The sequence below is a fragment of the Pipistrellus hanaki genome (genome assembly GCF_964339955.1).
Source record: "Pipistrellus hanaki genome assembly, chromosome: 4".
NCBI classification, from domain to species: domain Eukaryota; kingdom Metazoa; phylum Chordata; class Mammalia; order Chiroptera; family Vespertilionidae; genus Pipistrellus; species Pipistrellus hanaki.
In genome coordinates, this window is record NC_140506.1 from 43,536,811 (window position 1) to 43,564,082 (window position 27,272).

Below are 27,272 nucleotides of genomic sequence, written 5' to 3' on the forward strand. Positions count from 1 at the left end.
AACTTATTATACTCCGCATAAACATCTTTACTCTGCAACCACAATCCCATTGCAAGGTGCCAGTGAAAAAGAGGCTGGTCACTCTTTTTGACTGGTATAATGAGGTGGCTGGAGTTCCTTTTATAGCACTTAAAAAATATATGCAGTCACTAGCCATTTCATAAGACAGTTACTGTTCGAGTTAGTTTCAGATTCACAATAGTAAAACCCACTTTGTGTCAAAGCAGTTCTTCACTGAGGATCGGTTAAAGAACTGGCAGAGAGCCCGATTCCAATTATTATACTGTTAGCATTTACATATAAAGGTATTTTATACAAAAGACACACATTTCCAAATTGTGAAGAAAAAGACCCGCCCCCCCCCCCAAAAAAAAAATTAACTACTGGGGCTAGGGTAGTCAGAAATGTATGAGATATAACATATCCTTTGAGAATTAATAGCCATATTCTGGGAAGGAGATACCATTAGTATTAAATTTAAATACTAGCATAATATTTAATACCATAAACAATGGTATTAAACTATATATATATATATATATATATATATATATATATATATATATATATCCTTTATGTCAAACTTTATCAATGAGTTTGCTAACTTTCATCCAAAGTCCAAACAGAAGGCAACGTAAGAGACTTAACATTGTTTGTTTTAAAACAGCTATTTATTTGACTTGACCTAAGTAGCAATGCATATGCTGAAATACCAATACAAATTGTGAAAGGTATAGATTACCATAGCCAGGGTGTTACTTTTTGTCACACCAATTAAGAAGCCCTCCATCAAGCCAGCACTTGGGCAAGGGAAGGGGATGCACAAAGGTATATACCCTGACAGACAGCCATGCTTTAGTTTAAACTAATCCCAAGAATTAGCAGCTCAAGAGCATAACCCAGAGCAAATCAGTCTCGGGGAGACTCAAAGGAGCATCTCTCCCCAGTGAACTCAAGGCAAAATCTTAAGGCACGTCCTTCAAGGTCACAGAGCATTCTATGAAATATTAAAACCTACCCGTCTCCACATGCTCCACCATATCAAACATGCTAATGACGCGAACTAACTTCATGAAACTTTAAACACAATGAAGTGACAAGAACGAGTCAGGAGTGATTTCAGTAACTGATGGCAGACGGATAAGACTACCCAAAAAGTTACTTTTAGCCACAGACAAGGAAATCATGGAATCTAACGGAAAGAATGGACAACAACCCTCAACTTCAGCCTCCAAAAAGAGAGAGAGAGAGAAAAAAAAAAGCACAGGGATAGACCCGGTGCCGTGGAATACACTGATGCAGATTTCAGAAACAATACCCAGGCTATTTCTATTTTCCTCGAGAAATGTCAGAGGTACTCACATGAAGGAAGACCAGATCAGATTTAGTCCTTGGGATATTTCTCCTTTCTTAAGGAAAGAAAAAAAAACACACACAGCAATAATCTTTACTTCGTCCAGCCTTGAAGTGCTTCTCCACCTGATTCAAACATGCAGCCACGGCGGCGACCCGCACAGAATCTTCAAAGTCAATCCAATAGCAGCCCGAAGATGATGTCTGGGTGTACGCGTGTGCTCAAGTGTCTGTGACTGCGAGCAGAGCGAGCAGGGAGCTGGAGGCGAGGGGTGCGCGGGAGCGCGCGGAGAGGGGGCGCGCGCCGGGGGGGGGGGAGGCGCGCGCGGGGACGCGCATTCGCGCGCGCGCGCGCCCAGGCCTCTCGGAAGGAGGAGGAGGAGGTGGTGGAGGAGGAGGAGGAAGAGGAGGAAGAGGAGAAGGAGGAGGGAGGAGGAGGAGGAGGGGAAAGTGGTTCTCAGAGGCCGGTGGATTAAAAGTAACCAGACTCGTCCAGAAAACTGCGTCCGGGAAGGAAGTGACAGAAGGCGAATGGGAAAAGGAGAGCTTGCTCGCTGCCTTTGAAACGTCGCGTAAAAAAGGCGGGGGGCACAGGGGGGTGGTGGGAGGATATGGGGAGGGGGGGCCGGGAACACGGGTGCACACGGGCCCAGGGCTCTAAGCAGCACGAGCCACAGTGCCTCTTGCCTTCTTCCCCCCCCCCCTTTTTTTTTTTTTATTTTGTCCTTGCCTTTGCCTTCCCCTCGCGCCGCGTTTCCTCTTAGCCTCTCTCTCTCTCTCTCCCCCTGCAATCCCAGACCGTTGCCTCTCTCTCTCCTCGCGGAGCTGGAGAAATCATCAGTTTCACTCTTGCAAAAGGGGGGCGGGACTAAGACCTCGGAGCATTTTTTTTTTTTAATAAAACAAACATATACAGCAGTTCGCTCCTCACCCCCCTCCGGTCTCCACGAGATTGATAAATTACTCCGCCGCGCTACTTTAATTATGTATATGGTATGCAGAATAAATCACTGAACATCAGTACCTCAATCAAGCACTTTTAAATGATAATTGCATCTGGGTTGAATCAATCTTCCCATTCCTGACATTTTGCTAATTTTAGTCTTACGGTGGGGCCACGGCACGCGCCAAACGCAAACCTAATGACAATCCTTTATGGCACGAGATGGAGGCGACACCGCGAGCGGCGGCTCCCGGCGCTTCTGCCCGCGCCGCCGCCGGGGACCCTCGGAGAAGCGAGTCTCCCCGGGGACGCGGCCAGCCAGCCAGCCAGCCAGCAGGAAAGTCCTTCTAAAGTCGGGATCTTCCCTCTGACCAATAGGAGCGCGACCCTCATGGTGGGTCTGGTGACTTTTTCTCCCGTTGGGGGACGCGTGAACCGCTTCTTTCTTCCCGCGTCGGAGCGCGCGTCCCGTTACTCACCGGGGACGCGGCGGTCCAGGATGCCCGCGGTGCCCGATCCCAGAGCGCCTTTCCTGCGCGCCCAGCGGACGCGGCGTTCGGTGGGAGGGCTGGAGGGTTAGCCTAAAAGCTTCTCACGTGTTAATCATGTAGAAAATAAGGGAAGATTCACCAGGGTTTGAAATCTCGACCTCATCCCGGGGGCCGTGAACTTTCTAATCAGGTTGGAAATATTTACCGAGGCGGCAGCTTCCTCGGATATTCCCCCCCACTCCCTCCCGCCCCCTCCTCCCACGCTATCTCTTCTACACCTTACTGGATTTTCTCCAGGGCATTGCACACGTAAACCGAACTAACTTCCCAAAGGCATTAAGCTTCCCCTATCCGATAGCGGATGACTTCACTTATCCTGAAGAGTTTCAGCTGCACAGGAAGCAGAACCAGAGGCTGACAAGGAATATACTGCTCACGTGGAAGTTTTAAAAAGTAATATTAAAGATTTAGGAAAGGTTAGGAGGGCCCCTCCCTTCCCTAGCCAAACTACACCACACCCAGTAAAGCCGAAGTTAAAATACACTGACTAGTACACACACACCTTGAAAAGACAAGATTGCATGCCAGGAGAACTATAGGTTTTATAAAATGTTCCAATCAAAACATTTTAAAAGGCAGAAGGGAAAATAGAATGGGGAAAATAAATACATGGAACATTCAAGAGTATTCAATAGGAATATACTGAAATACCTAGCTAACTAAAGGTTTTTCCTCACTTTGAAAAAATCCTCTCAGCACTATGTTTAGCCCAATGACTAGTTGCATTTCCGGTTAAGTTCTGCGCTATGCCACGGGGGAGGACAGTGTGATCCCAAAAGCCTCCTGCTTCATTGTTGAAGTATTTGATGCAACTTTTCTCAGAAAAGTGGGCTCAACATTTAGGTGTCTGCCTCGAGGCCTCACTTGAAAGGGGAAGGTTGATTTTGCAGGCAAGTACGACTAGATCTGAACTATCCTCAGGCCTCTGGCTCACCACCATTGTGACTATCATCAGCACAGCTAAAATGAAACTCTTGCTTTTTTATAGGAAGGCATGGCAAACTGTCACAAAGCAACAACCATCTGAGATAGTATGATTTCTTGCTGACTGGTATCTACAATATATTGGTTTGCCTGTTTGTTTTTCATCTAGGGAGTTTGCTACTACTATGTATTTATTTTAATAATATGGCAGAGGTAATCTGTATTAGGTTTTCATTTAAGGGACAACTTCTAAAAAATCCAAAAATGTAAAGGTGCACAGACATTTTGAATACTAAGATATGTCTATATATCTATAAAAGAAATTTCATGTTTTCCAGATTCAAACATTCTGACAAAGCAAACCATTTGCAGGAACATCTAAGTTTATTGCCATAATGCCTGAAACTAATGTAATGAATCCTTAACAGTCTATTTTACATGAGCAAACAGACATAGGCAATTCATGACTTTCAACCATACTATTTATGATGGATCATATACATATTTAACATAGTACACTTCAGTTTTATATTGTTATCCTTCAAAGAGAAAATATCTTGCTCCTTAATATTTTTAAGAATCATTTCATAATAAACATTTTAACAAGCCCATAATTATCAATGATAGTACGTACATTCAAAAGTATATATAACCTCAAATGGTGGATAATTTGAAATTAATTTGGATCTGGAATGTATTACAATTGGCCTTTTAAAATATAAGCTATTCCCCTCAGCAGATTTATCTTAATTATGTGTGATCCTAACTTAATATTAGCATTAGTTTCTTCTCCATGAGCTTTTATAGTTGAATCAGAACAAAAGAGGCTGTATAGAAATATACAATAGAGTCTTCTGGGATTTAAAATTATTCATTGGTAATCTATAAAGTGATTAATCCAAAATGTGTTTTGTATTCTTTAAATACTTCAGGATTTTTTTTTTTTTAAACCAAAATCATCCTTACCTTTGCCACCTAAGGGCACTTGGCTAGGATCAGAATCTTTTCTGGTGTATGGAGAAGCTGGTGTTAGGTATTAGGAGGCCTGGATTCTCTGGTTCAAGATGGGTGCCTAATTAATGTGTGTGTCTTTTCTGGGGTTCAGTTTGCTTATGTGTTAAATGAATTTTCCAGTCTCTCCCAGTTCTATGAATGCAAAGTAGGAAATTCATATACCCTTCAAAGCCAATTGGAAACTTGTGGCCTATCCTGTTAAGTAAAAGGTGATACTTCCTTGAAGAAAAAAATGGTGTCTGGAATTGATGTACTATTTAAACCAGCTTTCCTCTCCCTACCCCCCATCACCAAATATTTCCTTCATTAAATAATTATCATGGGCTTTATTATACATTAAATGCATTAACTTGTTTTTCCCACAAAAGAATTGTTTAGCAATATATTTAATTAAAATGCCACAGACAGAAGTTAGAGAGAACACGATGCTCAGGATTTTAACTCTAGAGAAAGCTAATTTCTAATTTCTGTTCAGGTTACAAACCATTTTACCCTGCCCTGCTCTTTACTACTTCCCTCAGCAGTCTACTAACACCTTGTGCATGGGTCTGCCTGCCTTTAAGTGTGGCCCATGCTGGGCATAGCTCTTGTAGTGAGCTTAAAAACATATTTTAAAGTAAGCTGTGGACAGTTGCCACAGCAACCTACCCTAAAATGAAGAAAGGCTGTAGATTAATCTGCCCCTCAAGATTATTCAGTTATATAGAATCCTATATAGTATTTAACTGTGCAGAATATTTTCAACACAAACATGATAATTTAATATAGAAGTGCAGAAAAATATTAAAGGTAGTGAGTTACAAATTCCAAAAGCACTCAAATGCTCTTTATTTTATAGTTAGAGATGACACACATGGCTTTCTCTGACATGGATTCATTGTAAAAGAGACTTGTGGAGATAGGCCCTAAGAGGGGACATGAGCTTTAAGCAAAATGGCATGGTATTGCTTATAATATAAAGCATATAATGGTTATATAACTCTTTATCACTTTTAGATACATCTGTATCATAAATACCTAAAGACAAAGAGTTTGGCATAACTTAACTTTGTGGGAGATGATATAACAAATATTAAGTACTCACCACGTACACATCCAGTCATTTGCCTTCCATTCTTTACTTCATCTCTTCATAGAAGTTACTTCACAGTTTGCAACTCTTCTTTGGCACCTTAAAGTATGCAAGAACAACAAGGTATATAGTTAAAAAAATTTTTAAGAATGTGATATTAAAGTACATTGGGATAAATTTATTTCTAAAGCGTAATCTGTAGAACATTAATGTTAATTCTAGCACGAAACCAAATGAATGTGGTTTGAACATAAAGTGATGGAAATCGTCATTAATTGTGGTAATACTTATAACCCGACATATATGCAGTGCCAAATATATAAATTTCAAAAATTCTTTTGGTACAGCTTTTTCGAGTGCACAGCATACATCATACAGACTGCTTGTGATTGAGAATCTGCAATACACCAAGGATTTGTCAGCCTAAGCCAAGGTTTAATCGTACCTTTTATCTCATCTCTAAAGATCCTGCATTTATTTTAATTTTATAACTGATGAAGAATTACAAGGAAGACAGTCAAATCCATAATATCCCAAGCTAATAAAATCTGAAGTTGCTGAAAGGGCTTGGTTTATATGTTTGCCTAAAAGCCAATTTTAAATACTTTGGGATTAGTGATGTAGATTCAGTACCCTTTATGAATTCTATTGGGAAGAAGGTCTTTTCCTCCCAGGCACTGTTTAACTGCATGAGCACAAATGCCCCTATGACCTAATCTGTTTGAAACTAGCTATCTTTGACTTTGAAGACACAAACAAACTTTTTCCCCCCCTTGGTTTCAGAATGGGTCTAGTCCTCCCAACCTTGAGACATATCAGACCACGATGGTCAATATCCATCTTCTCATTTGTATTTGCCAGAAGACGTTTCACAGTGAAGTCATTAAGATTTATGAAGTCTCTATATTTGGTTTGACATCCTTAAGATTTATTTTTATTTTTTAAGTTGCTTTGGAGTCAAGGAGAAATGAAGAATTTTGGACACTCTTATTTCAGGGGTGATAGCTGAGTTTAAATCATTTAGGCTGAGGCCCACGGCGAGTGAGCCTCAACTTGGTGACCGGTGAATTCTCTTTTCCCAGCTCTGTTTGGTGTTACAGTCTATTAAGTGGGGATCATTATGCACATCTCCCTGGGCCTTCTTGCCTTATAGAAACGCAGTCTTCCTGAAGCAATGTCTGAAAGACATGTTAAGGTTTTTAAAAATGCCACCACAAATTATGATACATTTCTTCCTTTTCCTGGATCAGTATGCCCATATAAGGCTTTTGATCTGTAAATTGCTCGAGAATGGGTGGCTGATTAAAAACTTATCCATATGCATGGCTACATTTAATGGACTTTACCTTTACTGATAAAATGGTTAAGTGTTCATCGGAACATTGACTCTATTTCTTCAAATATCACAGAAGCCTTCCATTCAAAGGATGGATTTTCATACTTCCTCTTTTAACCCTTTCTTCTAGATACCTCTCTCTGTGTGTGCCTTTTCATTTTTAAAGCACTTACTCCGGGATGGGGCAGCAAGGGTGGAGGGGGAGAAGGATGGAGGTCAAAAAAACTCCTCTTGCGTTTTGTGTCCACTTCTTCGTCTGGAAAGCAGAGGACTGGGATTCAGTCCCCACGGCCTCTTCAAGGCCCAGGCGGGGGACGCCTCTGGTTTCAGCAGCTCACTTCGCTAAGTTATTGATTGCAGACAACAACCATCCCTCCTCCGGATGATTTGTGTGGAAAGGGAATCCGCGCCGGCTGGGTGGTCAGCAGAGGCGCAACAGTCACAACACTACGCAATGATTACGGGTCCTCCCCTCAATACTGCCCTCAGCACCTATGTACTCCTTCCTCTGCCCAGCTCCCCTTCCCTTGCCCCTTCTCCCCACTTTCCTCCGGGCGGGCGGATGGAGTTGAGGGGTGGGGGCTCCTCCAGAGAGTGTCCAGAGCTTGGGAGGGGTGAGCGCGCCACGTGCCTGCGCTCCGGGCAGGAGCAGGCGGGTTGGGGACCCTCTGGGGGTGCTCTGGGCCCAGGCGCACTTACAGGGCTTGCTGTCTGGGCAGCGGGTGTGTCCGGAGGGCGGGGTTCACAGTTTGGGGAAACGCAGCCGCGGTTTGGTGGAGAGGCCCCGTGGTAGGTTCTGGGGGAAGGGGGGAGGGCGCAATGGTGGCCTTTGGGCTTTGGAAGCAGGCGGAGATGGTGTCAGGGGAGTTGCCCTACTGGTCTGGTTTGGGGAGCTTGCGGGTATTTTCCCCTAGGTCGGCAAGAGACGACTCCAAAGGGCCTGGGATGAGCTCGGAACTATGCAGACAGCGAACTCACCCACGCACCCAGCACAAAGCGCTGGCACGAAGGCAGTCCTCGCGGGCGGCCCGGCTGCCCGGGTGCTCCGAGCGCTTTGCAAGCCCGGACCGGGACCCGGACCCGGACCAGGCGAGTGGCGCGCAGGTCCCTCTGTGGTGCCGGCCCGCCCTCCCCCTTCCACCTCGTCGGGCACCAGCTAGCCTGGTTTGTCCCCAGACTGACCAATAGGAGCCAGATTTTATAGCCCAAACTTTCAGGGTCTCCAGGATTATTTAAAAAACTCACAGCCAACTGCTGGCTCTAGTAGTGAAGTTGCCTGGGTGGATTTGTGCGCCCTTGGCTAGGGAAAGGCCACAAACGCAAGGAGAAATAGGATGCTAGGGAAGACCCAGCCTCATCCCCAACTTCATTTCCCCTTCCACTCCCCTTTATTTTTTTAGCACGCGAGAACTGTGCCCGGAGCTCTTGCAAACATGCCATCCCAGCCAGTGTGTTCTTTGATCTGTGTGTGGAGTGGTACCAGGGGCACCATGCATGGTGGCAAGATCAATGCTCCGGGGGCATACTCTGCCGAATAAATCAAAGGAGTAAAATGTTTATAATCGTCATCTTAAAGCTATGAGCTGTTACCAATTGTAGCCTAGAGCCACGTGTAGCTTTTAAAATTTAAATAATTAAAATTAAATACATTTTACAATTCAGTTTCTGAGTTACATTAGCCACCTATCAAGTGCTCAATAGCTACAGATGGCTAATGCCTACCTTATCTGACAGCAATGTTGACCTCTCCATCTTTGCATAAAGTTCTATTGGAATGTGCTGCTACAGCCCTTTAATTGCATATTCTCCCCCCCCCCCCCTCTCTCTCTCTCTCTCTCTCTCTCTCTCTCTCTCTCAACCTGATTTATGATATCAGTCACATTTTAGGACACTTTTGCCATTTGCATTTCTTGGCAGTAATGTGAAAAGCTTTAAAGTCAGAATTTCAGAATCTTCCTGCTGAAAGAGATACTAGGAAACACTTAACACAAACACCTAGTTTTTCACAGGGGAGAGACGTTGGGCCCATACATTTGGAAATACAATAAAGTCACCTGACAGAGTCTAGTATACTTTGTGCTAGACCAGGGCACATTGCTGGGGTTGGCAAGGCAAATAAACTCTAAGAAAAGTGACCTGGTAGAAGATTAAAAAAAAAAAAAGTTGTTTTAATTAATTTTTTCAGAAAGGAAGGGAGTTAGAAACATCAATGAGAGAGAAAAATTGATCAGTTGCCTCCTGCACACCCCCTACTGAAGATATGCCCACAACCAATGTACATGCCGTTGACAGGAATCTAATCTGGGACCCTTGAGTCCACAGGCCTACGCTCTATCCACTGACCCAAACCAGGTTTGGCTATGGCAATTATCTTTGAAGTTAACCCTTAAAGTGTTTGGATAAGTAGACTCATAAATAATAAATAATCCTACCTAATAAAAGAGTAATATGCAAATTAACCCTCACTCTGCTACACCCACAAGCCACGCCCACTAGCCAATCAGAGCAGGTATGCAAATAAACCCAACCAAGATGGCTATAGCCACAGAGAGCAGGAGAGGGGCTTGGGTTTCCCAAGCAATGTAGGAAGCCAAGCTTTCTGCCTGCCCTTGCTGGCCTAAGCCTCCACTCAAGGCTACTAAGTTTCAATTATAGAATGTAAATAAATTCCAGATTCCAGGGCCTCCACTTGGGTTGCCAGAAAGCATGACTGGCCTGCAAACCACCACAGGCCCTGGCCCAGGTCACCCCACACCCCAAGGGAACTCCCACCCTGATCTTGGGATACCCTTCAGGGCAAACCAGCTGACCCCCACCTGTGCACCAGGCCTCTATCCTATCTAATAAAAGAGTAATATGCAGATTGCTCATCACTCCAACACACAATATGGCTGCCCCCATGTTGTCAAAGATGGCTGCCCCCATGTGGACACAAGATGGCCACCACAAGATGGCCAGCAAGGGAGGGCAGCTGGGAGGCACCAGCCTGCAAGGGAGGGCAGTTGAGAAGGACGAGGCCTGCAAGGAAGGGCAGTTGGAGGCAATCAACCCTGCAGGGGAGGGCAGTTAGGGGTGACCAGGAAGTCATAGGAGGGAAGTTGGGGGCAAACAGGCTGGCAGGGGGGCAGTTAGACATCAATCAGGCTGGCATGGGAGTGGTTAGGGGGTGATCAGGCTGGCAGGCAGAAGCAGTTAGGGGCAATCAGGAAGTAGGCAAGCGAGCAGTTGGGAGCCAGCAGTCCTGGATTGTGAGAGGGATGTCCAACTGCCCATTTAGTCCTGATCCCGGTGGGCAGTTGGGCATCCCTCGAGGGGTCCCAGATTGGAGAGGGTGCAGGCTGGGCTGAGGGACACATTTTCCCCTCCCCTGTCCCCCACCAGCTCTGAGCACGAATTTTGTGCACCATGCCTCTAGTTTAAAAATAATAACAGTAAAACATTTTTTTAAAGCTTGGAGTTCCTTTGAACTGTAGCATATTTGAATTATTGTCTTTATTCCTATTATTAACATTTCATGTGGTTTAAGATAGATAGGGTTCTTTCCATTCTTCCTGAAATCTAACAATCTAAGAGAAAATCATTTAGTTTTTCAAGTGCTTTGCAGAGTTGCTAGAAGGCCTCAATCTCCCCTAGACTGACTATTGAAAAAGCTAGTTTTGCCTGGAAAGAGGCTATGTGGCCAAAAACCAGTTGGCTCTATCATGTGGTAGCTGTATGATTACACACAAGTTACTGATCCTTCCTTTGACTCAATTTCCTCATCTATTATATAATATGGAGCATAAAGTACTACCCACAAACCGTAGTTATGAGACTTAAACCAGCTGCTCAATGTAAGCGAAGTGGTAAACTGTAGTAAAAGTTAGTCATTCTATTCTCATGCAAAGAAATTCTAGTTCTATATCATTAAGTCCAATATGCACCCATACTGAATAGAAAAAGTTGGAGAAGTAGGTTGTTAGAGGTATGGGAATTGGTTCAGAAGAACTGTTTGTTTCACCATAAGAGGTGGAGATCTCTTCAATCCTAAAGGTCCCCCTGATTTAGTGGGTAGAGGTTGTCTCATTTCCCTTTCACAGGCATGGTGTCTTCAGGACGCTTTCAAGCGCTCTGTCTGTCTGTCTGTCTGTCTCTCTCTCCTTGTTAGCTGCTTGGTTTTTGAAAAGGCACTGGAAACTCCAAGTCCATCCCTTTTTCACCCTGGTTGACCTTTGGAATGCTGTTGTCATCCAAGAAGACACTGATATCTTCTGTCTCCTGCTAACTTGAATTCTTTAGGGCAGAGCCTGCTCAGATTATCTCCTGATGTCATTCCAAATGTCTGATGGCCATCTATGGCAACAGGCGACAGTGGCCTGCTGGGAAGGGAGAGTCCACGGAGTGCCTACGAGAGCATTCTGTGTGAGAGGGACCTGGAAGTGTTATCTGTGGGACACATGATGAACATTACAGCTCTGTCAAGGGGACTGTTTGCCACTTTTTGAAAAACAGAGGGCATAGATATTTTGCTTTTTTGGTGTAAATAAAACCCTACTTGGAATGTGTAGGATTCCTCTATCTGGTATTCATGCTAACGCTCCTCATTAAGAATACTGAGTTACAACAAAGGAGTCTAGCAAGGAGATATGAAGCCACCATGCTGCAAAATGTACCTGTTTCCTCTAGCTCTAGGTTATTTTTCAAATAATGGTATTTAACTTAGCTAGGAATTTACAAAATTATTTTTAAGTATTTTATTTATAACTTAAAATTTTAAATTGAGCAAAATAATATAAAATTTTAATTTATTAAGAAGGCAAGATCATGCATAAATTTATAAAATTCCAATACATGCTAGATTTAAAAATAAAGAGATACATAATTATATCCATATTCTAATTTATTAGGAATAGAGAGAATTAATTTTTATTTTTTAGGATGAATTCTCTAACTTATTTTAGACTATGGTGAGGATTAAAAGTAACATATAATAAGACTCTTAAAGTCAAGTCAGTGATTAAAATTTTATTTTTTGCCAGTGTATGCAGTTCACTGAGTCAAAATCCTAAACCCAAAAGGTCTCACAGCCTATAGACAAATTTTAAAAACAAAATTTGTGGTTAGTAAATGTTTCTATATCAATAATATTCCTATTTATAATGCAATGATATTTGTAGTATATGTGCAAAATGAATACTTTCATATTAGAATGTGGATTAAAAGAAATAATTTAAATTGCCTAACATTTAATGGTCACTCAGTATTTATCAGTGTTGTGTTAATTGGTTTAATTAATTTAATCGTATTGTGCTAACTGATTTATAAACTTTATTTCTTCTTATTGAAACAACAAATTTTCAGACAGGTAATAGTATTCTTCCCATTTTACAGATTTTAAAAACTAAAGCTTAGAGAGGTGGTATTACCTGTCCTGGATCACATAGCTAGTAACTGGGAGACAAAGGACATGACACCAGGCTCATTTCCAATAGATGCCCTGAGCTGGATGCTATACTTCTTCCTTTACAGATAACCTTTGCTCACTTACAGCGATGATGAGAACAGGACAAGATACAATTGATATTTTTTTCCTATCAGAAAATATTTTAGAAATACCCATCTAAACCTATGTTATCTTTTTCAAGGTAGACACTTAGAAAATTATTTGGTTATTTCAGTTATGTTGCCTTTGCATAAGTCAAATCCTCTTGAGATTTTCCATACAGTCTTAAGACTAGTCTTATTGTTGGCAAGTCTTTATCATTAAGGATGAATTTGTGGCTGAAACTAAATCCAAGACAAATGTAGTGAAGAAGGTTCTTGATAGCAACTATGGCTTCATTACAAAGCAGGTGATTATTTGCTATCTGGTTTGTAAATGGACACTAATTGTAGATACAAAAGGGGAATTTCAACGGTATCTCTGATATGAATGTGTAACCTTTAAGGAGATATCTTGGTGAGTAACACTCATAAAAGGTCTGCTGTTTTAAAAAATTAAAAGTTATACATCATTTATGAATATTGTGGGAAATGCTTTTTCAAAGAATGTACAACAGGCAGGGATAAATCAGAGATCCTGTCTTAGAATCCAGACTCAGACACTTAATAACAATTTGACCCTAATTTTCTAAATGTCCTTATTGTAAGACTAAAGGCCTGGTGCACAAAATTTGTGCGGGAAGTGGTGGTGGTGGGTTTGAGGAAGGTTCCCTCAGCCCAGCCTGCACCCTCTCTAATCCAGAACCCTGATTGGGCCTAAACCAGCAGCTGGACATCCCTCTCACAATCCTGGACCACTGGCTCCAAATCGCTTACCTGCCTGCCTACCTGGTCACCCCTAACTGCCCTCCGCCCCTGCTGGTCTGATTGTCTCTCACTGCCTCTGTGTGCCTGCCTGATCACCCCTAACAGTCCCCTGCTGCCAGCCAGGTTGGTCCCAACTGCTCCCTCCCTGCTGGCCTGGTCGCTTGTAACTGCCCCTCAAACCCACCAGCCTGGTCACTTCTTACTGCCCCACCTGCTGGTCTGGTCACCCCCAAATTCCCCTCTCTGTCAGCCTGGTTGCCCCTAACTGCCCCCCCTGCTGGCCTGGTTGCCACCCCAATCCTCCCCCCTTCCCCCTCACCGGCCTAGTTGCCCCTCACTGCCCCCCATCCAGCTGGACTGGTTGCCTCTTACTGGCCCCCCTGCCAGCCTGGTTGCCCCCCAACTGTCCCCCCTGTTGACCTGGTCACCCCTCACAGCCTTCCCACTGTTCAGTCCTTTGATTGTCCCTCACTAAACCCCCTGCCGGCCTGGTTGTAGGCAACCATTTTGTGAGGGTGTGATAGTCAATTTGCATATTATCTCTTTATTATATAGGATGGGTTAAGTGGCAATACCAGGATAATTATTTTAGTTGAGAGGAAGACAAAAAATTGTATTTTTATAATCAGTGCCTGGCATGTAGAAAACATTCAATAAATGTTAGCTATTTTTGTACTATTTTACTTCAAGGACTATATTTCTGAAAAACATCCCAATGTCTCAGTTATCTAACAATATTTTAAATGTTTTCTTTTCTATCAGCTTACATGCTTCAAAGTAACTTTTATTTCATAAAAAAGCATTTTATATTTGAAATCCTATATAATAAAAGGCTAATATGCAAATTGTCCCCTGGGGAGTTTGACCAACCAGGAGTTTGACCACTCACTATGATGTGCACTGCCACCAGGGGGCAGCCTGGAATGAAGGAAGGAAGGCCTCTACTGGCAGCTGGAAGGCCCTGATAGGCCCTATTGCCCGCCAGGCCTATGGACACTATCCATGCATGAATTTCTTGCACTGGGCCTCTAGTAAGTATAATAAAAACATTTATGATAACATGTTGATTAAACCAATATTATTAAAAAAGTCTTTCATGGTGGGGTTGCCAATTTATATTATCCTTATCAGTGTGATGTCCTTGTCCATATAATATCCTTTTTAGAGAAATTTTTGAATTTATATTTGATCTTATCAGACTGATAAAAATGATTATATTTCCATTTTCCCAGAATACGGCTGAAAGTTTTATTTTTTTGCTTTCATCAGACATCTTTTAAATTGATTATTTATTATATAATCTTATGCTTAAATTCAAGGAACCTTAGCAAAAGTATAGAATTAGTGGCTTCCTATTAGATCGAGTTTTTAATTCCTTTTAAATCAATATTATCTGTAGGGTGTAGGCAAAATTGTAAGGTTGCTGGTGCTTGTCTTTGTGTCTCCAACTTCCCTAAATTCACCTTCAATTTGTCTGCTTTTTCTCTGGCATGCTCTATTTACCCAGCAGCAATTTTAAAAATCAATAATAGCTCTTTATTGAGTGGCCCTATCTCCTCACTCACAAGGTCCTTTCATTCCTCAGCAGCATCTTTATGTTTCAGAATTGGCCTGGGCTCTGTTCGAGCAGAGGAGCCAGCCACTGCAATAGCTTGCTTTATGATACAGAGCAACATGTTACTCCTTTCAATGAACTTTTCTTCAAGTTTTCTTAAAGGTGTTCATAATTCAAAGGAGTGTCCAGGCTACACAAATTCCACAAATTCCAGCCTGTGTTAGTCAGGTGATGCTTTCAGGAGGAGACTCTCAGTATGTCTCAGGTACCCAACCCCACTCCATTAGCCAACATATAGCTAAGCCCTGGGTTTAAGTCCATGGGAAGTCTGGTTCTTATTTGAAGGAGAAATCTTATTGTTTTTGAAAAGGTTGGGATTGGAAGATGAGCTCTCTATCAGCAAAATGTCATGATGCTCCTTGAAAATGTGTCTACTTATTATTTAAAAAATATTGTATACTTTAGTACCTTTTGTTCTACTCTAGATTTCCACTTTGCATAGGAGGCACATAGTTGCTGCATGTTCCTTGTACCATAGCTACCATGTTGTCACTGGGTCTCACCCTGTGTGCACTTCCTTCTGCCACTAGAGGCATAATTAGTGATATTTCTCCAGAAACTCTTGAAGGAGATGTAAAACCTTGTAAAGACACTATCTGTTGCTTCCTGGATGAAGAGAAGAATTTGGAAGAGTTTGATAGAGGTTCAAGGTTGGAGGACCAAATGCATTCTGCCCTTTATCTCCTCTATGATATCATTGATAAAGCCTGTTCCTGTTTGCAAAGACTGGGCACATAAATGAATCATTTCTCAAGTTAGTAGAGCATTAAACATGTAGTATAAAGTACATTCCATTCTATATCAAATGGAATGTACTTTATATTAAAAATCATTGCTTTGAGGAGATTCGAAAATAAAATATGCTTCTAAATAAATATTTTGAATATTATGTAAAGGGGGAGGGTAAGACACAGTCTATAATTTTCTTGTTTCTTTTGGCCTCTTTTAGTAATAGCTAAATATCTTATTAACAGATTTACTCCCATATTTTCCAGTTCCTTCTTCTGTCTTTTCTTCTTTCATCTTTTCTGCTCCATCTCTTCATATTCAGTTGTAAATTTTCTATTTTTAATTATAAACTAGTAAAGTCACATATACACACACAACTGGTTATTAATAATTACTCAAATTGTTTTTCACTGCTTTGGAAGTTACATTTTCTGTTTCAGACCATACCACATTATCAATATTTTTTTTCTGATTATCTAAATCACTCCCAAATAAAATACTGCTAACAAAGGAACTTATTTCTAAACAATTGATATATGCTATAGACAATATAGTTATAGAAGAGTTTTTGTGACTATTTTTGTTATTAATCATTATAATCACTCTTTACAATAATGATGATCTCACAGGGATAAGAACAACATGTTTTATGTTGTTCATCTAGTGTTTGTGAAGGACTTATGGTCACCTGTCCACACATTCTCACCTCAGTCTTATCCTATATAATAAAAGGCTAATATACAAATTGTCCCCTTGACTAGGAGGTCAGCCAAGGGGTGGGACCAGCCAGCCAACCACCTGTGGCTCCTCCTCCCTGCCACCCTGCCCTCATTGGTCCCCCATAGGGGGCGGGGCTGGCTGACCTCCTGTAGGGACCCCCTCTACCTGGCTGGCCTGTCCCCAATAGCCCCCATCGGTGTGGGTGGGCTGGACCCCACCTGTGCGTGAATTCATGCCCTGGGCCTCCAGTGTAGCTACAAGATTCTAGTTTGTACAGCCTCTGGCCACAAAATAACTCCTGTACAACAGAATAAAGCCTGTGGTCTCCTTTACATTATTTCTAGTCTATAACCTCTTAAGCTCTCTAGGTCAGTGATGATTGAGCATTCTAAAGCTTGAATGTGCTTGGCATACCAACTTCTCATAAGTACTGTCTAAGTTGTTTTCTTGAAGAGACAGTTCAAGCCACTTTTCATGTTTCAAGCTGCATTATTTAGTGCCCCAAACTCAGGTAGAACTTGAGAATTATTTTTGGCTTACAACTAATATTGGGTGAACTTTATTATTTCCTAATCCACATAAAATAATTTAATAAATGAAAGACTTACGTGCTAGTTTTCTTGTTATTGTAGGGGAGAACCGACCCTCTTGAAGGCCCTTGTGAGGACAGAACAATGTAATGCAGAGAAGAGTTTATCAGAGTGCCTAAAATCCATTCAAAATGCAGGGCCCTGCCCCAGGGGCTACAGGCTGGGAGTCTGCATTAACTAGCTCTTCAGGTGTTTCTTATATACATTTTGCTTACAAGCCCCTGCCTTAGGGTAAGAATAAGCCTAAGATCTCCGAAGGCCTTCTAATTTAGTAACTTCGACTTTCCCCATTATTTGTTTCTGTTCTCTCAACTATTCTTAACAAGTTTCATAGGACTTTATATTAGTTACCACCTTTCAAAATAGAAAGGATGAGAGCTCAAAATGAATGACTCCACTGCCTGAATTGCTGCATATAATAAACAAGCAAATAGACATACCACATATACAGGGTGTGGCAAAAGTATGTTTACAGTTGTTTGTATGGGACATAATGCAATAAATAATAATACAAGAATACACTCTGTGGTTTGTATACTCATAGCCATATACTTACATTTGCCACACCCTGAATGCTGTCCACTGTTATTAGAAAACTGATTAACCAATATGATGACCTAATTCTTTCCAATTTCTGAACAATTCTTTATCTTTACTTATCTGAGGAGTAGCTCTTTTCTTGGATGAAATATGTTCCTTGAATCACACTATCACAGGAAAACCTGTAGAGTGGGTTTCAGATCCAGGTATCTCTACCATTAGTGACCAACAGACATGTTCATGCTTCAGTGACTGCGCCTAGATTCTTTGCAACCAGGAGTAGCACTGTCCATTAATCATTGGCTTTGCAGTAAAGAGACTTTCTATCAATATAAATGTTCGTAGTGATCTCAGTAAATCCCTCTGTCTGCCAGCAATTATGTAGAGTCTTCACAACATGGCCATCCCAGATAAAATGGAGATCCTTGCTCCCAGCCTTTGAACCTCTCTCCATACCCAACTGGTGTCATTAACCTCTCGTAGATTCAGATATTTTCAACACTTCAGTTTAGGAGTTCTCTGATGCTTCTGTTTCTTATTACAACATTTGTTTGTTTCTTACAAGAACACATTATCTTACTGGCTTACAGTGAGTGTGGTTAAATATACATATAATATATATATTTGTTAAATTTTTTCTCTCTCATTTTATAAAATGAAAAACATTAAGTGACCATCAAATCCTTTGTATCAGTGTAGCCCCACAGAGCTATGCATGGTAATATAATTCTGAAGGTGAGACCGCTCATGTTTTGTTACCAGGGTACCCAAATGGGAAAAATATGGCCAACTGGTTGGTAGTGTATTACAGAGTGATTTTGTTTTGCCCACTGATTTCACAGGCTAAATACTGTTGTTAGTTTTAATGATTCGAAAGGCTGACATGGTGGGCTACTTATAGCACTAGGGAGAGGGTGAGGCATGCCATTGCAGACTGAAAGCCACCGATACAGCCTAGGATTCTTCCGGGACATCACATGCAGCAGAGGAATACCTTTTATTGGATAACTAAAGCTTCCTTCCCTATGACTTACACAGAGCCCAGCAGAGTCTCGTCCATTCGGTAGCCTCACAGACAGAGGTGACATGACTTGTTTCCAATCACAAAGCTATGAAGCAGTGAAACTGATTCTATGCTTCCGAGCTGCCTGCTTCTGCTCCGGTGCTCTTTGGACAGCATTCTTCAACTCTCAAGAGAAAATGTTTATGATCTTTCCAAGGCCAAGGAGGGACAACTTGTCCACTTTCATCGACACCCTTTGGAGACGTAGGGAGATAACTGAATTTTTTGAAAGTCTTGTGATTTTGCCAATTTTGTTATGACACTCCTGTCTTTCACAGTTGCTAGAAATGGATATTATTTACTCAATATTTTGCTTGCAATTGATTTACATACTGTTATTGCATATTGTTAAATTATTTGCTGATTAATAACTAATGTTGATTTGTATGAAATGTAGTGGCATAAGCAAACATATTTGTAAATTTAGATATATAATTTAGTTGCTAAACTGTTGGAGATTATTTTAGACCAATCTCTTTCAGGGAAAACCTATCTAAAATTGTCTTCCATATTCTATATCAATGTTTTAAGCCACCTTTCCCCCCTTTAAACTCATTTGCATGTCTGAGTTTTAAAGCAAATATTGCTGCAAAGCCCAGGGTTAAGGTAAATAGTTTTAAATTCAGGACCAGGTAGATATCTCCTACACTGTTTCTTTCCTGGAGGGTCAGAAAAGAATGAAATATTTACTGTGAATATATTTTCATGACCTGGACTGAATCAGTATGTTGTAGAGCATTATCAACAAATTCTATTATAGCAATATAAAGTGTTTATTAATATCACTAATAGTTATTTGAGTAAATATAAGATACTTATATGAATACAGGATTATTGAGTCAGAATTTCTGAGCTGTTAGGAAACACTTGCTGACAAGGCCTTTGCAGAGAGGCTGGTAGTTACACACACACACACACACACACACACACACACGCACACACATAACCACAAGTTAGTTGTGTCAATTATATGCACTATTTAATATATTCTGCACTTGACTACTATACATAAGCTTGTGCTTTGGTATATTTGGTATTTTTAATTGTGCACTAATATTTAAAAAAAATTTCAACCTCAACTTTTGATCCCTACATTCATCTTCTAAACATATATTGCCACTGATTTTTTATTTCTGCTATTTTACCTACACCATCAATATTTTCAGTTTAGAAATCAATTTAAATGGTAAAGAGAATTTTTAAAAAAGAACATACCATATTTTAATGTGTTTATGCTCTTTTTTTTTTTTAAAAAAAAACTACATTTAAATAATTTTAAGATGCTCTGATAAAATTGTGTAATTCTCCAAGAAGCTATTAAGTTTAGTGTCTGAAAACAGTTCTCCAAAGGAATGTAATTCACTTTAATTTTCCATGTTATATTTCTATTCATAGTTTGATAGTTCATATGTTTAAAGTCTAATAGAAAAAAATCACTGGATATGAAGTTGGGAGACAGACCCAAGTCTGCATCTACATCCTCATATTGGTGACTAGGACAGATTTCAAACAGAGCTTCATTCTGTTTCATTTTCTTTGAAATGAGTATTTGAAAGCTTTGAAGATGCCCTCCCACAACTCTAAGATTTCATGAGCCCTAAAGAAGATTTGGTTGAAAGAAATGTATGGGCATCGTTACTGGCTGCCCAGTATTTTCATGGACACACAGTTGTTACATACATGTGAATTTTATGTGAGGAAATTAAGTCTTTGTAGGAGTGAGATGTAGATATCAACAGAAGTAGAATAAATAAGAACAGGAAGGGGGAGTAAGTTAATTACAAAGGAAGAATGTTAGGTGGTTGAAATGATTCCTCTTTTACTTCTTTATATCCACAGTCTAGTTATTCCTATTTGAAAACCTACTGGCACCAGGTATTATCAACAGGGATGAGTAATATGTAATTTTTATCTTTACTGGGTTACATTTGGCCCGAGGACAGTTGACAGCTGTCAGTCAGGTGGCTGGTCAATGAGGAGATACATATAAAGCTGCCAAGATATTTTTGTTTCTTTAAATACTTACAAGCAAATCATTTTAGCTGGAAACTTCATTGTCCTGAAATTAAATAGATTGATACTCAGAATATAATTTATTGAAGTTAGTTACTGGAGAATCTAGATCATCTTTATGAATATATAAGGTAAACAAAATGCTTTTCAAAAATGGGAATAATTACTTTTTATCCACTTAAAATGCTAGCCTTAAGATATGAAGATGTATTGCAAATGTTTAAAATGCATATGTGTTCAAATTAACCTTTGAGGGCACATATGAGTCTTTGAAACTTTAAGCCACAATTTCTGACTAGGACTTATTAAAATAAAGCATTCCTCTATATTGAAGAAGTTGGCATAGATATTTTCATGACATGAAAGTTGAAAGTTTATCAGAAGAGGACAAACATGTAGCTGCATGTTAAACTAGGGAGTAAAACTTCTTCTCAAAATTAAAAGAAAAATAATATGGAATTTTAGATTAAGCCCACAACTCAAGGTGTAGTTAAAATAATAAATTTTAATTATTTAGAAGTTTTGGGGCTAAACCTACCATTATTCCTAATAGATTCAGTCATGCTTTAATAATTCACAAGTGTCATAAAAATAGTTTGGAAGAAGTTTTTTATTGCTTATACTTGGGGTAGATTAAAAATAGTATAATAATTATAGCCAATAGTACTATGCACATAAAACGTAACAAATATAATTCAGAAGTTGATTTAAGAGTGTATGTTCAGTTCAGTTGTGTTGTATTTAGTTATATCTAAAAGTGAGTGCTCTGATCCTTTAGGAATATAGTATTTAACTGACCAGATGATTGAAATCATCAAGTGCATGGAGCACATACTCACTCTTTAAAGGACTAATGAAGTTATATGAAATATTTAGCAACCGTGGTTACTCAGGTGCCAGAATGAATATAATAAAGAAAAATACACAAAAAAAGCACTTGAAAACTACAATATGTTCTTTATTAAAAATAAAATATGCTTTAATCTTTTGAACCATATTCTACCTAAAATAATTTATAATTAAAATAATATTTGGGTTTTAATTTTAAAAATATGGGTTCATTAAGTGTAGATAAGATTATGCTTTTAAAATATTAAGTTTTTTTGTTAGGTGGAGAGTTTTTGGTAATATTTTAAACTACACATATTTCATAATTTTAAACAGCAATCTCATTCTAAAAGAGTATAATACTTATAAACTTGTGGAATATCTGTGTCATCATTGAAAATTGCTTTAGATATAGTGGTTATTTTAAAAAAAGTCAGATCTTGTTACTTTCCCAGTACATAACTATATGTTAAGCACATAGATTGAAAGTTATTTATGGGATTATAAGAATAAAAGAATTGCCTCATAGAATTAGTAATTTATATTGGTGAGCCTTTCTCTTCTTTAGCACCAATTCTATCCCCCACAGCCCAGAAAATTGATTTTATGCATAATAATTTATAGCATTCTTGATCAATGTATGCTGTGTGTCTTTTACATTCTTTAGCCCATGCTGCTTGTGAATATGGAATTTGGTTATTAAAATGGTTTCATATGTTTACTATGTATAGTCCCTAGCTTTGAGCTCCTTACTAGCTTAAATAAATGTTTTTTCAATTTGCTAAAATGCAACAATTTGTAGAGAAATGCTTGAAGCATAGTTAAAAGCATGAGTACTTGAAATAAAATCACTTTTTAGAAATGTGTCTAACATGTGGTCTCATTTTTCCATCTTTTGCATTAATTAAAATCCTATTCTGAAAATAAAAATATTTTTGCCTAAACTTTTGAATTCACATAATAAAAATACCAAATATATAAACGTACTAATTTTGGAAATCAATGACGCAAAAACATGCTTTAGAACTGTCTTGGTTGTTATTTCAAAGAATTTTCTCTAAAGAAACTTTGTAAAGTAATGAGAAAATGTTGCTACTTTTAATTAATAAATATTCTGTGCAGTACATATTTTTAAACAGTGTATTAAAAATAAAATTAATTTATTGTTCTCCCTAATCATATTCCTATCACATGCACACACAAAAAGTACTAGCACATGAAGTGTCTAAAAAGAGCATGCACCATTCACATTTTTCATTTGGAGATTTATTTAAAAATATAACACTTTATTCATAATAGATGATGACAGAATTAGGAAAAAAGATGTACTGGCATTTGTGTTTATTTAAATATTATAATATATATGTAATTAATTCTTCATCTTTCAGATGTTGAAGATAGTAATGAAAGAGGCCAACACTAAAAATATAAAGTATTCCCTTTAAAAGACTTTTTTTTTTTATTTTTATTAAATCTAACAAATTGTCAAATGGTAACAGCTCCACTTTCTACACTGGGCAAACCCACTGTTGAGTTAGTTGGCTCTGATTCCAATGGTCTCATCAGCTTTCTGAATGTAGGTACCACAGCAGTGCCTCTTCTAAAACCAACTTTTCGATATTAAAAAATATATATATATATTTTGGCAATTGAAACTCACCAGCGCCTTTCTGCTTCTCCAGGAAGTTGTACCCGTCAGCACCTGCTGAGGGCTTTGTTGTCCAAACTCTGACAGGTAAAAAAATTCCCGTAGAATAAAGCCAGACCAGCTGGCTTTGAAGAGAAACCCCCCAGTTTGGGCTGCGTTTGCCTCCGCTCCTTTTCTATGAAGACCCAGGCTTTCCCCCCTTGATCGTCAACCCGTAAGATGCGTGATCCCTGTGCACAAGTGTCTGGCAGGCCGAGGTGCACCTGCTCCTGTCACTCCGGAGTAAATTTAGCTGTAAAGGTATCACTGACAACCAGACCTTTGTCAGTGCTGGCAGGAGAACACAGAGCCGCTCCCCTCCCCTCCCCCGCCAGGCCCCTGGGCTGCTAGTTCAAATGGAAAACATCAAATCGGAAGTCTATCCAAAAATCAGCCCTAAAAGAAGTGAGATTGCTTTCATATGGTCAAAAAAAGAGTAAGTTTTCTTATTTCATACAGACTTCGAAATTACATTTCCAAGAATAATCTTGGAACAAGACACGTTTTTGTTCAATTAATTGTGGCTGGAAACTTTTTAATGGAAACATACCCCACACTTCCTTCATTTCAGGTTATTAAATTGTGTTAAGCATTAAAGTGAGTTGCCATTTGTTCGTTTCGATCCAAAGAAATATTAGAAGGTTAAAACTTATCGCATAGGAGGATTAATCATGCTACCAAAATTAGAAAGCGTGCAGTTCAGAGAGACCGAATGTCAAAACCGTATGCTCATAGCATTTAAGCTATTGGGAACCTAGCGTCCTACTACAACATCTAAAATGGCAGCTAGGGTCTGGGGGTGGGGGTGGGTTGGGAGATGGCTAAAGCTAGTGTTCTCTTACTCTTTAATTAAGGTAAGGACGTTTATCACTTATGTGAATTTTTAAAGGACTAATTTCTTTCCTGATAGTTTGAGGACAATTCCTTTTAAAGGAAAGTAGAAGGGGCAGGCAGTGTTGATTAACACGTCTGACATCAATAATAGTAGTCAAGATATTTAAGCAGCCCAAGGAGTAATGTTCTGAGCCAAAGAATGCTGAGCTTCTTCTTAATAATTACCATTTCTTAAGTGGTGATAAAAAGAGTTGTACAAAGCACCAGTTCTATCATATTATTGCTGTTTGTAAGGGTTGGGTGTGATGAGGAAAAGAAATCTGGGTCAAAAAAAAAAAAAAAAGCTTTGTAAAATAAACAAAGTTCCTATTTACTTACTATGTATAAACAGCCACTCACCAAACCTCATTTCTCCGCAGGGCACCACTTTCAGATAAAAACATAGACCTGAATGGCATCATCCAGTATCCAAGGAAACCATGTAAGTACCTCTCTCACTGTGTACTTCTCTTATTCAGAGTTTAAAAGCTAGCTGAGTACTGAATAAGTGAGTGCATTTGTTTAATAATTATACGGGAGGCACTTTTTAGGAGCCAGATAAAAAGAAGCAGGTTCTTGATCGCTGCATGCGTCATAACAAAACCCTTACGTGTTTTTTTTTTAATCATATTTCATGAATGTATGCGCTTGGTCCCAACATCTCTATCAATACTCATTCTTAGGTACAAAACAACTACTCAAGTCCTGATGAATCGAGAGCTCCAAACTTTCCCAAGACCCATTAGTGTTTGAGAAACAAGATTTCAGAGGCCATGTGCCAGGAGTATGTGGTTACCTAATTATAATAAAACTCCTTAAATTTTAAAAATAAGAAAAAAAATTGCCTGGAAGCTATTTTATTGGTAAATATTTATAGCAATTTATTGGGTTTAAATTGTCTTAGGGAGCGAACAAGTGAATAAAGAGATGAACTTAATGAATTTAAACAATGCAAAGAATCCTGAAAGCAAGTGTAATTTCCAAGATGCAATAAGCTGTTAGCAGAAAACATTGGGAAGTTGGCATATTATGTTTTCTTTTTTGTCTGTCTCCAAACTAATGTACATTTTTGTAGCTAGTTTCAAGGTCCTAATTAATTTTAAGAACTATAGAATCTGCTGTGGAAGTTTAGCTTCCAAATACCATGCTATTCTGGAAAATGATCAATTTCTAAAATATTTGGAATATTCTTTTAAGTATTTATTTACCCAGACTTTATTATTTTTTTATAATTGCACTATCTACTTTTAAAATAAAAATTTTCAATAATAAATGATCATTCGTTATTATTTACTTTCTCATGGAAACACTTAAAATTCTCTCTATATTCATGTAATTATAGATCTCTCTTTTTTAACAATTTGGATCAGCTATATGGTTTATCTAGTCTTTTAAATACAGACATTTTACTTTTCATCAAGGTTTTCAGGAATTGCATAAATGCAACTGGGTTAGCCCTGTGGTTTGGGAGTTTTTCCTATTCATTTTCATTTACTTTAGTTACTCTTGTATTTCTGTCTCTCCTCTGCAACATGGTTCCTTGCTAAGCATAAATGATAGAGAGAATCTCACTCATAGTTTCTCTATTGAGTTAGACAGGCACTCATATTCAAATTCTAACTACAGGAGCATTTCACTTTCTCATAGAAGGGGGTCAAATTGCATTGTTTATGCATTTCTGTGTTGCTATATATATTACCAAATGCATCTTTCTGGATTGAGAGGTAAGAAGTGGTAAGACCAAGGAATTTGCTGGGACTTTTGAAGGATGTAAAAAACCTCCTTACCTGGTAGGAGGACCTGGGTAGAAAGTGAATTTTTATGCTGGTTACAAATTCCACAAGTGTGTAGTTTAAGGTCTGAAATACTGTTCTCTAAAATAGGAATTCCTTGCCACAAAATGAAGGTTGGGCCATGGCTGGGTAAACTTGGATGCAGAGCAAGGTTTTTATAAAGAAAGAAAATGCAAATTGAAGGGGAGGATTGGCTAATGTTATAATTCCCACTCTTGAGGAAATGGAATCTTTGAAATTTCATTCTCCCGTAGGGAGAGAAAAAAGAAAATCTATACTGTAATGAGTGTGGCATATTTTAAACTATTCACATTAGATTATAGATATTTTAGAAAAATTACTTAAATTTGATATCATTCATTTAACCTCCTACAACAAAGGAAAAATGACTTGCTAGAAATAAATATATGCACGTCCGTTTATCAGTATTGGTTTCTTAAACAAAGACCATCATTATTTAAAAGAATTTTCTATGAGATGAACACATTGTATATCTGCTTTGTCCAATATGATAACCATTAGCCACATGTGGCTATTGAGTACTTGAAATGTGGGTAGTGCAATGGAGAAACTAAATTATGAATTTTATTTAAATTTACGTAGTCCATACTTGGCTAGTATGCACTGTACTGGTATTCTGCTTTCATCAGAATTCAAAATACCTTCATGTATAGACTTTCTAATCTGTTGGTATTTTATTATACAGTAACATTTTTATATTTGCTTTAATATTTGAGTTATCATTGCAATGGAATTTTTTTTATAACATTTTCCCAGAGATGAATGTTTGTAATACTGTTGATGAGAAGACATTATAACATTGTTTTATAAACCTGTGGTAGCAACTTTTAAATGACCATTATAAACAAGGCTGTGTCTAAAAAGAAAAACACTCTAATGAAAGTTCTAACTATGGTGATACATATTTTGGAAAGTTCACTTACAACTTCAACAATATGTTCTTGCAAATAATTCCCCAGATTTAACCAGCATACAAAAATCTTCACTAGTCCTGATTTCCCAAAGCTAACTCTGCTCTCAAAACACACATCAGGTTTTAAATCTGTTCCTATGACCTTTTCCAAGCATTTAGTGATGCAGGATGATTATTTTACTAGTACATTAATATTAGGTAGAATAATTACCTACAACTATACAGAAAGTTTATTGGTTATTTGTAGAATAATGAATTAGGGACACTGAGGGATTTTTCTTTTTAAAGGAAGATGTAACGCTCACTTAGGTACTCCACTTATTGGATTTAAATATATCCTTTTGGATAGGTAGAATTCATATAAGTTAAGGAGAGGAGAGTTCTTTCTTTACAATATTTTTTTACT

At 38.9% G+C, this 27,272-nt stretch overlaps 1 protein-coding gene across 34 annotated transcripts in view; it reads right to left on the reverse strand.

The window, feature by feature from the left end:
- The window catches only part of MEF2C (myocyte enhancer factor 2C), a 161,182-nt gene extending 137,590 nt beyond the window's left edge, over positions 1 to 23,592 (reverse strand). For 4 of the 34 annotated variants that reach the window (XM_084882095.1, XM_084882075.1, XM_084882086.1 and 1 more), the window contains exons 1-2: positions 23,240 to 23,592; positions 5,870 to 5,956 (exon numbers count right to left, since the gene is read on the reverse strand). The gene's annotated coding sequence lies outside the window, so the exon portion shown is untranslated. Of the gene's footprint in view, positions 1 to 1,362; positions 1,919 to 2,083; positions 2,141 to 5,869; positions 5,957 to 20,764; positions 20,798 to 23,239 lie in introns of those variants that run through there. The other 30 variants (XM_084882096.1, XM_084882071.1, XM_084882104.1 and 27 more) reach the window with 21 other exon arrangements.
- Positions 23,593 to 27,272: the final 3,680 nt, after the last annotated feature.